This window comes from Chiloscyllium plagiosum, chromosome 11 (assembly GCF_004010195.1).
Source record: "Chiloscyllium plagiosum isolate BGI_BamShark_2017 chromosome 11, ASM401019v2, whole genome shotgun sequence".
Taxonomy (NCBI): domain Eukaryota; kingdom Metazoa; phylum Chordata; class Chondrichthyes; order Orectolobiformes; family Hemiscylliidae; genus Chiloscyllium; species Chiloscyllium plagiosum.
In genome coordinates this window covers 71,913,803-71,926,259 of record NC_057720.1, presented here as the reverse complement: position 1 = coordinate 71,926,259, position 12,457 = coordinate 71,913,803, and the positions used below count along the sequence as shown (strand labels likewise).

The 12,457-nt window shown below is 39.4% G+C and overlaps 1 protein-coding gene across 2 annotated transcripts in view; it reads right to left on the bottom strand.

Annotated features, from left to right (window-relative positions):
• The window catches only part of dennd1b (DENN/MADD domain containing 1B), a 299,799-nt gene that overhangs the window by 13,734 nt on the left and 273,608 nt on the right, over positions 1-12,457 (bottom strand). The gene's annotated exons all lie outside the window — the stretch shown is intronic.

The window sequence follows — 12,457 nt, the reverse complement described above, 5'->3', positions numbered from 1 at the left end:
GGATGATGCACAGGTGTGTGACACCATGCATGCACAATGTGTATAGTGTTGTGGCTATGCTGCAATAGTGCTATATTGGGTCCCTCGATGAATGCCAGGTAGGATAACATGATTTCAAGCGATTAAGGTCAGGTAACGGTTTGAGCTTTCAGATGGCCACAGCCTGTTGTATTTTTACCTCTCAGTCAGAAAGGAACCAGCATGAAATGTCTTTTCTTTATTATATTTACAATAGTACCTCAAGGGAGGCGATGGTCTAGTGATATTATTGCTAAGCTATTAATCTGGAAACTCAGCCAATGCACTGGGTTTGAATCCTGCCATGCTGATTAAGAATCTTTTGAAGACCATGAAACCATTGTTGTTTGTTGTAAAACTCCACCCATCTCACTAATGTCCTTCAGGAAAGGAAATTTGCCATCCTCACCCAGTCTGGCCGATATGTGACTCCACAGCTACAGTAATGTGGTTGACTTTCAACTACCCCGGACATGGTTGAGCAAGCCCCTCCATGTATCACCTGCTATGAAATCTCGACAAAGAAATGAAATGGACAGATGACCTGGCATTGACCTTGGCACCTGACATGACACTGGTAAAATCTGCCCTGTTGACCATGCAAAATCCTCCTTACTGACATGTTGGGTAGTGACAAAATTAGGAGTCTAAGAAACAGCATGATATTGTCACACTCACAGAATGATACCTGTCAGAAAATGTCCAAGACTACCATCCCTAGATATGTCCTGACCCACCAGCAGGAGGGACCCAGCAGAGGTGGTGGCAGGGGATATACAGTTGGGAGGGAGTCACTCTGGGAGTCCTCAGCATTGACTCTGAACCCCATGAAGTCTCACGGCTTCACGAAAAAGTCTTCATGGCTTCTCATGGGCAAGGAAATCTCTTGCTTATTACTACATACCGTCCTTCCTCAGCTGGTGAATCAGTCCTCCTTCATGTTGAAGAATACTTAGAGAAAGCACTGAGGGTGGCAAAGGTACAAAATGTATTCTGGGTGGGGAATTTCAACATCCACCATTGAGAAGGACTCCGTAACAGAGCTACTGATTGCGCTGGGTTGAGTCCTAAAGGATGTAATTGCCATATTGCAGCAGCTGGTGAGGATACCAACTAGAAAGAAAAACCCACTGGATTTTATCCTTGCCAATCTGCTGGCTGAGGATGCATGCATCCATGACAATATGGGGTGGCACAATGCCTCAATGGTTAACACTACTGCCTGGGACCCGGGTTTGATTCCAGCCTCAGGAGACTGTCTGTGTGGAGTTTGCACATTCTCCCAGTGTCTGCGCGGGATTCCGCCGGGTGCTCTGGTTTCCTCCCACTGACTGAAGATGTGCAAATTATGTGGATTGGCGATGCTAAATTGCCTGTAATGTGGATTAACTAGGGGGAAAATGTAGTCTTAAAGGGGTAGGGTAGGGGTATGTGTCTGGGTGGGATGTTCTTCGGAGAGTCAGTGTGAATTTGTTGGGTTAAATGGCCAATTTCCACACTGTGGGGAGTCTATGAAAATAAAATATTAGTAAGAGTGATCACTGCACAGTTCTTGTGGAAATGAAGTCCCATCTGCACACTGAGAATAACCTCCATCGTGTTGTGTGACACTATCACCGTATTAAATAACACAGACATCAAACACATCTAACAACTCAAGACTAGGCATCCATAAGGCAGTGTGAGCCATCAATAGCAGCAGACTTGTACTCCAGCATAATCTGTAAACACATGGCCCATGTATTCTCCACTCAACCAATACCATCAAGCCAGGGGATCAACCCTGGTTCAGTGGAGAATGCAGGAGGGCATGCCAGGAGCAGCACCAGGCATACCTGAAGATGAGATGTCAACCTGGTGACCAAGCAGAAAACCCATGCATGTCAAACAGCATAAGCATGGATGCCAGTCTTCAGCCAATTCAATTCACACCAGGCGATATCAAGAAACAATTGGAGACACTGGATACTAGAAAGGCTACAGGCCCTGACAACATTCTGACAATAGTACTGAAAACTTGTCCTCCAGACCTTGCTGCTCCCCAAGCCAAGCTGTTCCAGTACAGTTACAACACTGGCATCTACCCGACAATGTGCAAAATTGCCCACATCCTGTACATAAAAAGCAGAATAAATCCAACCCGGCCAATTACTGCCCCAACAGTCTTGTTACTGTACCTCGAAGAGAGTTGAAAAGCTAGCAAGGACTTAAAGACTTAGTCCAGAACAAGATAACAATGTAACATTTGGTCAAAACAGCTAGAGTATCCATGTTGTTATGAGACAAAAACAAATTCAAATTTGGCCAATTGGCTTAAATTATGCCCCAAGATACCAAACTCCAATCAAGGCTGAATTTAGTATTTTGATAATATTAAAACTAATGAAATGATCCAATGTTTTGGGGTATAAATATCAAACATTTTGAACAGTTAGCCAGAGCGGCAAAGAGAAATGCCAAAAGACCAACAGAGGTAGGCTACCAGTAAGAGCTCTCTGAGGGGTACCTGTCAGGAGGAAAACTTTGCACAGAATAACATTGAAACTGACCTGGAGAGAGAAATTACAGAGGAAAATCTACAGATGAAACTTGGCAAAGCTGATCGGTTTTCGAAAGTGATTATTTTTCTGTAAATCGTAATCGGGATTTTATTTTTAATCAGACTAGTATTGTAGAGGGAGAGGTAAAAGATAGGTTTAAAAGAAAGGAGTTGTAAATAGTTGTGAGTTAATATTCTCTGTTAGACTTTTAAAAAAATCAAGTTGACAACTTTTACTTTAAAATAGTGACTTTTGGGATAGTTCTTTGCCTCTCGGATATTAACAGATTACAGCACCGAGTGAATCTTATCGGTGTTGCTGGTTTAAATTAGCAGAGGGGTTTACCCCATGTCATAACAGTCTACTCTTGATTATCAATAAAGTGTTGGAAGGTATAGTCAACAGTACCATCATGCAGCACCTGCTCAGCAATAATCTGCCCAGTGTTACGCAGTTAGGGTTCCACCAGTGCCCCTTAGCTCATTAAAGGCATGGTTTAAATGTGGCCAAGACAGCTGAATTCCAGAGGAGAGGTGAGGCTGACAGCCCTTGACATCAAAGCTGCATTCAACAGAGTGTGGCAGAAAGGAGTCCTGGCAAAACTGGAATCATGGGAATTGGGGGGTGGGGGTGCAAACTCTCTGCTGATTGGAGTCATACATGGCACATAACAAGATGGTTATGGTCATCTCAGCTCCAGGACATCTCTGCAGGAGTTCCTCAGGGTAGTGCAATATGCCAAACCATCTTCAACCGCTTCATCAATGATCTTCCCAGCATCAGAAGGTCAGAAGTGGGATGTTCAGCTCCATCTCCAACTCTTCAGATCCTGAAGCAGTCTATGTACAAATGCAACAAGATCTGGGAAAGATCCAGCATTGGGCTGACATGTAGCAAGTAACATTTATGCCTCACAAACGCCAGGCAATGACCATCTCCAATAAGAGACAACCTATCCACTGCCTCTTGATGTTCAATGGTGTCATCACCACTGAATTCCCCACTACCAACACTTTGGGGGTGACTACTGACCAGAGACCAAACTGGTTTTGCCATTTAAATGCAGTGGCTGCAACAGCAGGTAAGAGGCTAGGAATACTGCAGCCAGTAACTTACTTCCTGACTCCTCAAAGTCCATCACTTATAAGACACAAGTCAGGAGTGTGATGGAATGTCCCCTACTCATCAAGCATGGGTGCAGCTCCAGCAACACACAACAAGCTTGACACTATCCAAGACAAAGCAGCCCACTTGGTTGGTGCAACATCTACAAATATCCTCTCCCTCCATCACCGAGGCTCTGTAGCAGCTGTGTGTACTATCTTCAAGATGCACTGCAGAAATTCACCAAAGATCCTTAGACAGCACCTTCTAAACGCATGACCACTTCTTTTTAAAAGGATAAGGGCAACAGGTACATGAGAATACCATCAACTGCAAGTTCCCTCCAATCCATTCGACATCCTGACTTGCAAATGTATCACCATTGTTTCACTGTCACTGGGTTAAAATCTTGGAATTCCCTCCCTAAGGGCATTGTGAATCTACCCACAGCACATGAACTGCAGCAGTTCAAAAAGGCAACTCACTGCCACCCTCACAAGGGCAACTAGGGACGGGTAATAAATGCTGGCCAGCCAGTGACGCTCACATCCCACAAATGAATTTAAAAAACCCATCTTGTTGGAGGATATATGATTTGCATTGATTGAAACTTGAATTTTCATAATGACAATATCTCTGGGCACCTCACAATAAATGAAAAGTCAAGATCATAATGGAAAACACAAATATTATTTAGTTAACCTGTATGCAAGCAGTTTTATTCTTATACAGTATAATTCAAAGTAATTATCAGTTCAGTTCACGTAACAGTCAATAACAAGTCTACAGGCATTATAGCTCTGGTACCACTGTAGGAACCAGAGTATAAAAGTAAGAGTAGGTTTCAGCAAATGAACATGGTGGCTCAGTAGTCAACACTGCTATCTCACAATGTCAGGGAGACAAGTTTGATTCCAGCCTCAGGTGACTGGCTGTGTAGACTTTGCACATTCTTCCTTTGACTACATGGATTTCCTCTGGGTGTTCTGGTCCTCCCACAGTCCAAAGGTGTGTAGGTTAGGTGGATTGATCCTGATAAATTGCCTATAGTGTCCAGAGATGTGCAGACTAGATGGGTTAACCATGGGAAATAGAGGGGTACAGGGTTATGGGATGGGTCTGGGTGGGATGCTCTTTAGAAAGGTGGTGTGGATTTGATGGGCCTGCTTCTACACTATAGCGATTCTGTGGAACAAGATAGAGACTGCCACATACTTTTCAAATTCAAGCAGGTCCTAAGTGATCTTCTGTTCAAAGTTAAATCAGAGTTACTTCAAAGAAAGAGAAAGTCTCAAAAGAATCTTTAATCTATCTGTGATGAAGTGTTCGTGATAAACTGCATGCATGTTAGAATGTGACAGTTTTGGCTCTTCAATATTTCATTGCCTTACAATGATCAATTTATTACAATTGCAGATTAAAACTGAAAACAAATATCAATGGAAAGTTAGAATTTTATGAAATTGAATATTCCACGCTATTCGTCATCTTTAGTCCTGATTGTGGCAACCAGAAGTTTTAAATTCTACCATGTCCTCTTTCGTGTTCCACAGTTTTGGAGATGACAAAAACAGCAGCTCGAACTGCTGAATAGAAGGACCTGTCAAGTGGAAGATGATTCAATCTGCCCATGAAATAATAAATGCTTTCTTCCTACCATGTCACTGCTTCGGGAATTCTGCTGTGTTATTTTCTTTTCTCTCTTTGATATCACAGTCCAGGGCAACTATCTGTCTTGCAAAATGGGATGGTGGTGCAGATGAAAAATACACAATATGCAAACTGCATAATATTATCATGTGAATAAAACATCAGCATCAGTTGGTAAAAATGATTCCTTAGTTTAAGAAGATGAAACTTCCCCAGACAGATCTTCATTTGAAAGATTTGGGGGTGGCTTTGGAATTTTACATTGGTAAATGTTTTGCCCTTTCCCCTGCTAAAATTATCAATCATAGAAACATAGGTGTCTAGTCATTGACTTGTAAACTTAAATCCCTTATCCTGACTCACATTATTCAGTTTCATCACAAGCACACCGTATTCAAACCAAAATCAACTTCAGTGTGCCTGAAAATCCTGAACCCCAGCTTTACAGCAAAATTAAACTAACATTTACTGTCAAGTATCAGACTTCATTGCACGTGTGTTAAAGAAATCATACCTGTACCTGTCTGTTAAGTGTATATGCTGCAGAATAAAGGACATTTATCTATCTCTTCGATAAATTCCCAACAAATGGCAAAAAGTCCCAATGTAAAACGTCTTTTAAAAACATGCCCGTATGATAAATTGCAATGACTTGCTTTTCTGCAAATTTGGATCTCTGCATGCATCAACCACAGTCAAATGGGGTCTCAAGCCTTCATCTGCACCACTGTGAAAAGGATTAGATTTTTGCTGATGTTAGGTGGGGTGAGGAAAGGAGGTCAAGTCTAACTGTGTTCATCATATCTTTGTAACTCACTGCCTACATGAAGTGCTTAACCTCCAATGAGGCACCTAACCCATTCACTTTGGGCGTAATTTCCACTGACATGTTCATATGCTCCAGAAGTAGACCATGTAGTGTGCTGGAGCACAATGACATTTGTGTTTGGTGAATGGTGAATTTTATTGGAAATGTACATAGACGCAGCAGGTAAACCAGAACCCTAACCCATGATCAAATGGCAAATGGCCCTCAGTGTTCAGTTTCAAGTGACAATTTACAATGAAGAGACAGGAGAACAATTGCAGCCTGCAGACCTACAATGAGTAGAAGGAACAAGAGGAAGAAGCCAAAAGGATGTAACATGACTTGTAAATGCAAAAGACTCATTATTTCTCAGCTATGTAGGTTGCTATGTTTTTTTCAGAAATGAGTATTCCTCTACATTTCTCTATTCATGAAAGGAGAAACTTTGACAACCATTTTAAAAAGTTAATTTTGGAGCCTGATGACAGATTTCTGAACATTATTTTTCAGTTGTTACACAGGAACCTTTTTGTAGCAGCAGATTTACCCCACACAAAAAGTCTTTGTTGCCAAACTGCATTTGAACAGCAGAAAAAAAACATATTTATAATCAGTCCGTACTTTATTTTTGAACAACTCATTTAAATACAAAAGTAATTATCAGTAATGAGCACTGTTTGATCTTTCTAGAAAAGACAGGCTTTCATGTCCTTCACTGCACATTTTGTTCCAAGTAGCACTGAACATTTCTACTGCCTGCGTTAATAATCTATTTTGTTTCAGAGAACTTTTTAATGATTACTTTTTTTTAATGGCAGCATCAATGGGATAGAACAAGCTGCAAAAAACGCTCTGGGTGATACATCTGACGGACTCAAGAGGTGCCTTGTGCCATTTTTAAAGCTTCCACAACTTTAATATGAAATATATAACACGGAATTTTAAAACAAGTGATGGTACCACCATGGGTAAGAAGCCATTGCAAGACAATTAGACAAGATTCCAACTTCCAGCTTCAAGGTATTCTGTTAAATGTAGACTTCAAAGTCATGAAGTTGTTCAAACAATTTTCATTCAATAGCCATCTGTAAAATTTGTCTAATTCATGCATGTATCAACAAACCCAAACTTCCTGCTGCTGCAAAAGAACAAATGACTGGAGCATTTTGCAGACCTCTCAGTTTATAACACACAGACAAGCAACAATAAGCTATAGAGATACCAATGTTCTATTCTACAAATATTCTTAAATTAACCACCTCACTCTTATTAATAGCATTCCACTATCTCAGGGATATAACACAATCTTTCTTGGTAATCCCAATAAATAGTAATTCAGAAATGCTCAAACCTACAAGATGTGCTTTGGCAACTTGTCAAGGTTTCTTGAATAGCTCTTCCAGAGCTATGAAATTACCACCTGAAGGGTCAAAGACAGTGGGTGTATGAGAATGCTGTCCCCTGAAAGTCACACGCTATCCTGAGTTGGACACAAATTGCTGTTTCTTCATCGTCACTGGGTCAAAGTCTTGGAACACTCTATTTAACATCGCCATATGACAGACCTCCTCTGCTCATAGTAGCAGTTCAAAATGGCACTTCACCATCATCTATAGAAAGGCACCAAAAGATGGAAACTGCACAAATTAATAATTTCAAAAATATTTCAAAAGCATATATACAGTTATTTAAAATAACCGTTTTTCACTCTATTGACTGATTAATTCTGTCCACCTTTTTGAAACTAAATACTCTTCAATGTAAATCCATGACTCTGTAAATAGCCCGCAAGAGGTTCCTTCAGTTTTAAGTACATTGAGTTGATTGGCATTCTGATTAAGAAAAAAAAAATCAAGATATTAAGGATACATTTCACCAGGGTCAACTGGCAAATAATTGTCCTTTTTCAGATGAAGATGAGAAAATGTGAATATGCAAACATGTTGCCAATATTTTCATTTCACACTTTGATCTCTATTCAGGGATATAAGTAAGCTGCTTGAACAGTTCAGAAACAGATTGTATTCATTGCCACAACACCAGCAACGAGCAGCAGAACACAGAAGTGTTTTGTAGTCTATTGCTTTTGGGAGGAATTGTTTTGCACTTTCTTCTTATTTTATTGGCCCCATTGAAGATATCAAGCCCCATTCAATGGGGTGGGCAGGTAATTGGACTTCATATTTCACAAGTTGTTCTGAAAACCCGTTGCTGGGTGACAAAAGAGAATGGCTCACAGCAATGTTCAGTGCAAGGTAGAGAAATGTTTAGCCTGTCCGCCAAAGAGAACATTTGAAATTGTTAATACATTGAAAGACTCTACATTACCTATCTTACTGCTATCTAGTACCACATTGGTGCTGTTGGAACAATACAAATGAAACTCGTACATAACTTTATAACTATCATATTCAGCTAAGCACTTATTTAACAATTAACTAACACTTCTCTATTTCCTTTGTGCTCCTTAATGCACTTAAAATCTATTTTAAAATCACTCTCAGATCAAAACATACATCATGGATTTACATGCACAAGCTATTGTTTATTCCCTATACTTTGCCAATTTTCAAAATGCAATGGAAATATATCTAAAATTATTATTCTGTAATCCTGTTTCTTCCAACACAAGTGTAAGTTATTGCACAATTAGTAAAGACCAGTCATTTGCAAAATAAATAAAATAAACGGGGCCACTAACATGTATGTACTTCAAAACAGATACTTATTCCTGATTCTTAATATAAACTTTATTTTAAGCATCCAACATCACACAAATGGAGTTCCAGGGAATTCCCTGATAGTCAGAAGATTGCACTTGTTAAAGACTGTATTGCATGTCATTGCTTGCTCAGCATTACATAAACCTTCCCTGCGAGACAGAAGCATGGTGAACAGGCTCATTAATTAGCAAGGTGAGAATTCAACAGCCAAAAGAATATGTATTCAATCTGTTTGCTGAAATATACAACAAAAAACTTCCATTCACCATAAACTTTAACAAGGCTTGAGAATTAAGATGTGTGCACTTTCTCTTCTCCCATGCCCTCCCATTGTAGTTTATTTAGCCCAAGGCTAGCCATCTGTTATCACAAGAAATGTTCTATAGTTAAGAAAACAAACAACAAAACAGCTAACCCAAGCAATTACAGGGGCAGCACACAAATACAAAGACACAAAAATCCAAGAGTTTTTTTAAAACCCCAAGTGGTCAACCACGCCTACACATTGCTGACTCTGTGCTCAAAAAGGAGTAAGGAAGCAATTTCTTTTAGCTTTTCGCAACTGAAGGAGCAGCATGCAGATTAGAAACACCCCTGTTACACACATACACAAGCAAAAGATCAAAATTTATTTACATTTTTCGTAAACACACTTCCTGCTATGTGATCATCTGGTCTTGAAAAAATAATATTCAGATCCCTGATTTTCACATTACTCTCAAAAGCAACGAATATTCCGTGAATCTTAAAATGTTCCAATACAAAAATGTTATTGCAATTTCTGTTAGCAACCTGAGCGGTTTAACTGTGGACACTGACAAAAATCAGCCTTATTTTGGTGTTTCATTAAAATGACATTTGGACAGGCATTTCCAGTTCGGCTGTGCTACAATGGGATGCAACATATTCAAAGGCACCCAGTTTTGGTGAAGGATAATTCAGTGGTTTTGTTTTGGGAAGTTTAATCAAAATACTGAAAGCTAGACTCCATTCATGGCATATCAGCGAGGCCTATCATTAACTGGCTCTTTTATGTATTGTCCAAAAATAGGAGCTAATCTGGGGCGGAAAAGATCTGCACAAACCAATATCCCGCAACCATGCTCAAAAAGTCGTGCAAATTAATATTCCTTATTCTTGAACTGTTAAGCTATAGCTTTCAATAAAAAAAAACAAGTACCACTTCAACTGAAACTATTTGGACTGTAGCCAGGCAGCTGGTTAAGTTCCACAAAGTCCTTTGTAAGGCCAAAACAGCTCCTATGACTTTAGAATATTCAGAACGCACCGCAGCAGAAATGGATACCTTGAATTATTGGATTCAATGGGAATGGGAGGAAAGTAAAGATGAGATAGCAGGTCACCCATCAGACAAGGCTCAAGAAGCCATATGTCTATTGAGGTTCCAAGTTTTCCATAATGCTGATATGGAAAAGGACAATTATTTGCCAGTTGACCCTGGTGAAATGTATCCTTAACATCTTGATATTTTTTCTTAATCAGAATGCCAATCAACTCAATATACTGAGCATGAAAACTCTCAATAAAACTGAATGCTGTGAAACCTACAAATTATGGACACATTGAGGACATGTAAAATGTGTCTTTTTTTGTCAGTGTCCTTGTTTTTAAACTGGTCATTGTAAACTAACTAAATCTGAATAACAAGTTCAGCATCTGGAAGATGGAATTTGCTTCTAAAGATACTCAGATACCAAATCGTGGTAAGTGCAGACTTGAAAGTGTGCGTATCTTCTGGGTCCACTTGAGACAGAGTATATGATTGGGTTCATCTTCCGAATCCACGTAGGTGCAATCTAAGTGCATCTTTTGGCATATGTTTTCAACAAGGCTGTGTTTGGAAGTAAGGACAGTAGTTTGCAGAGATGATTCATGCCCTGAGACCAGCACAAATAAAAAGTAATTTAATAACTCAATGGTCATCACGATGATCAAACTGTGTTACAGTACAAACTTGGAGCACTTTATTTGATGTGTTTTAAAATCTAAAACTGCTTTGTGCACTGAAGCTTCTTGGAGGTTTGTAATTTGCCAGTGTCTGTGGTATCAGAGGGGGTCTTGTAGTCTTTCTTTCTAACAATTCAAATTATTTTGGTTTTTTGATAAGTGTCTATTTAATCGGGTTTTTCTACTTCTCTCATAATGACAAAAGGAAACATCATCTGCTTATCAAGTCAGCTCTCATTTGCCACAATCAACAAAATATTTCATTGAGGCATCAATTTAACAAAAAAAACATGACATGCACCATATGCAAAATGGGATTTGTTATTAACTCAAAATATAAGCTCATAAAAAGTTTAAAAGTTGACATTTTTCATGTTGTAATTCGCAGCCAAATAAAAAAAACATCAAGAGGTCGGTAGACATAATCCATTTGTATAGAATTTATACATTACACTCTTTTGTTCTCCATTAGCATTCTCATTGTCCAGGGTTGCTAGTCATAGATTATGCCATAATTTAGTTTGGAGAAAGTTGAGGCAAATTCCAAGTACCATGACACCTTATAGCTGCTTTGGTGGTAATGTGCGGCACCATACTCCAGCCACCTAGTCAACCAAGCGAATTGATCAGAACAACACATGAAATACTCAGGGTAGACCATTCAACCCATTGAACCCACTATTCAATATGACCATGGTAGAGTTTGGCCTTTGGTTCCTCTTTCCCACCTGCTCTCCACTGCCCTGGAGTCTGGCAGATCAAAAATCTCAGTCTTAAATGTATCCAAACAGGAAGCATTCACAATCTCCTATAGAATAGAATTCTAAATATTTTCCAGCCCTTTGAATGAAGCATTTTCTCCTCGCCTCAGTTCTAAATAACTGGCTCCTTAGTTTGAGAGTGTGCCCCCATGTTTTAGATTCCCCAACTAACAGACAGAATCCTTCCATGCCAAGCCCATTCAGAATCCTGTATATTTCAATGAAATGCCCCTTATTGTTCTAAACTGTAGATCATATCCATCCAATTTACTCAGCCTCCTAGCACAGGGCAAATCTTTCATCTACAAATGTTCGCTCTACCACCTCCAATGCTTCTTTCAGAATGTAGACCAAAACAGCCAAATTCAATACCAAAACTTCATAATTATGTCAGATAAATATTCATCACACAACCATTAGCTTGACATCCTGTCTTATTCCTCCAGTTATTTTGTTTTGTATCCCTTTCAAACGTAAGCAACAATTTGGGGTTATGGTTTCAGAGAACTGGGTAGCCTTCAAATACCTGGCTAAATTTCATTGTGATCATCAGTGTGGACAATCAGCAGGCCAGACTACTGCTGGGCTTATCCCAACCAAGTCTGACCCTCTTCTTTTCTATAATCCACATTCTGGCAGACATCAATGGATATAATGCCCTTTTATGTGAAAAAGTAACTATTTTTAAAAGAAAAGCAAATCATACAATGTCTTATAAATACAACCAGTCTAAATGATCCATAATAGCTCCCTCCTTTTCTAACATGTCACATAAAGACCAATAATTACGTGGAAATCTAACTGCTTCACATTCATGTGTTCTTAAGGACTTGAGTACTGCACATGAAGAACTTTGATTCAAAACTAGCTACGAGAGAGAAAGTA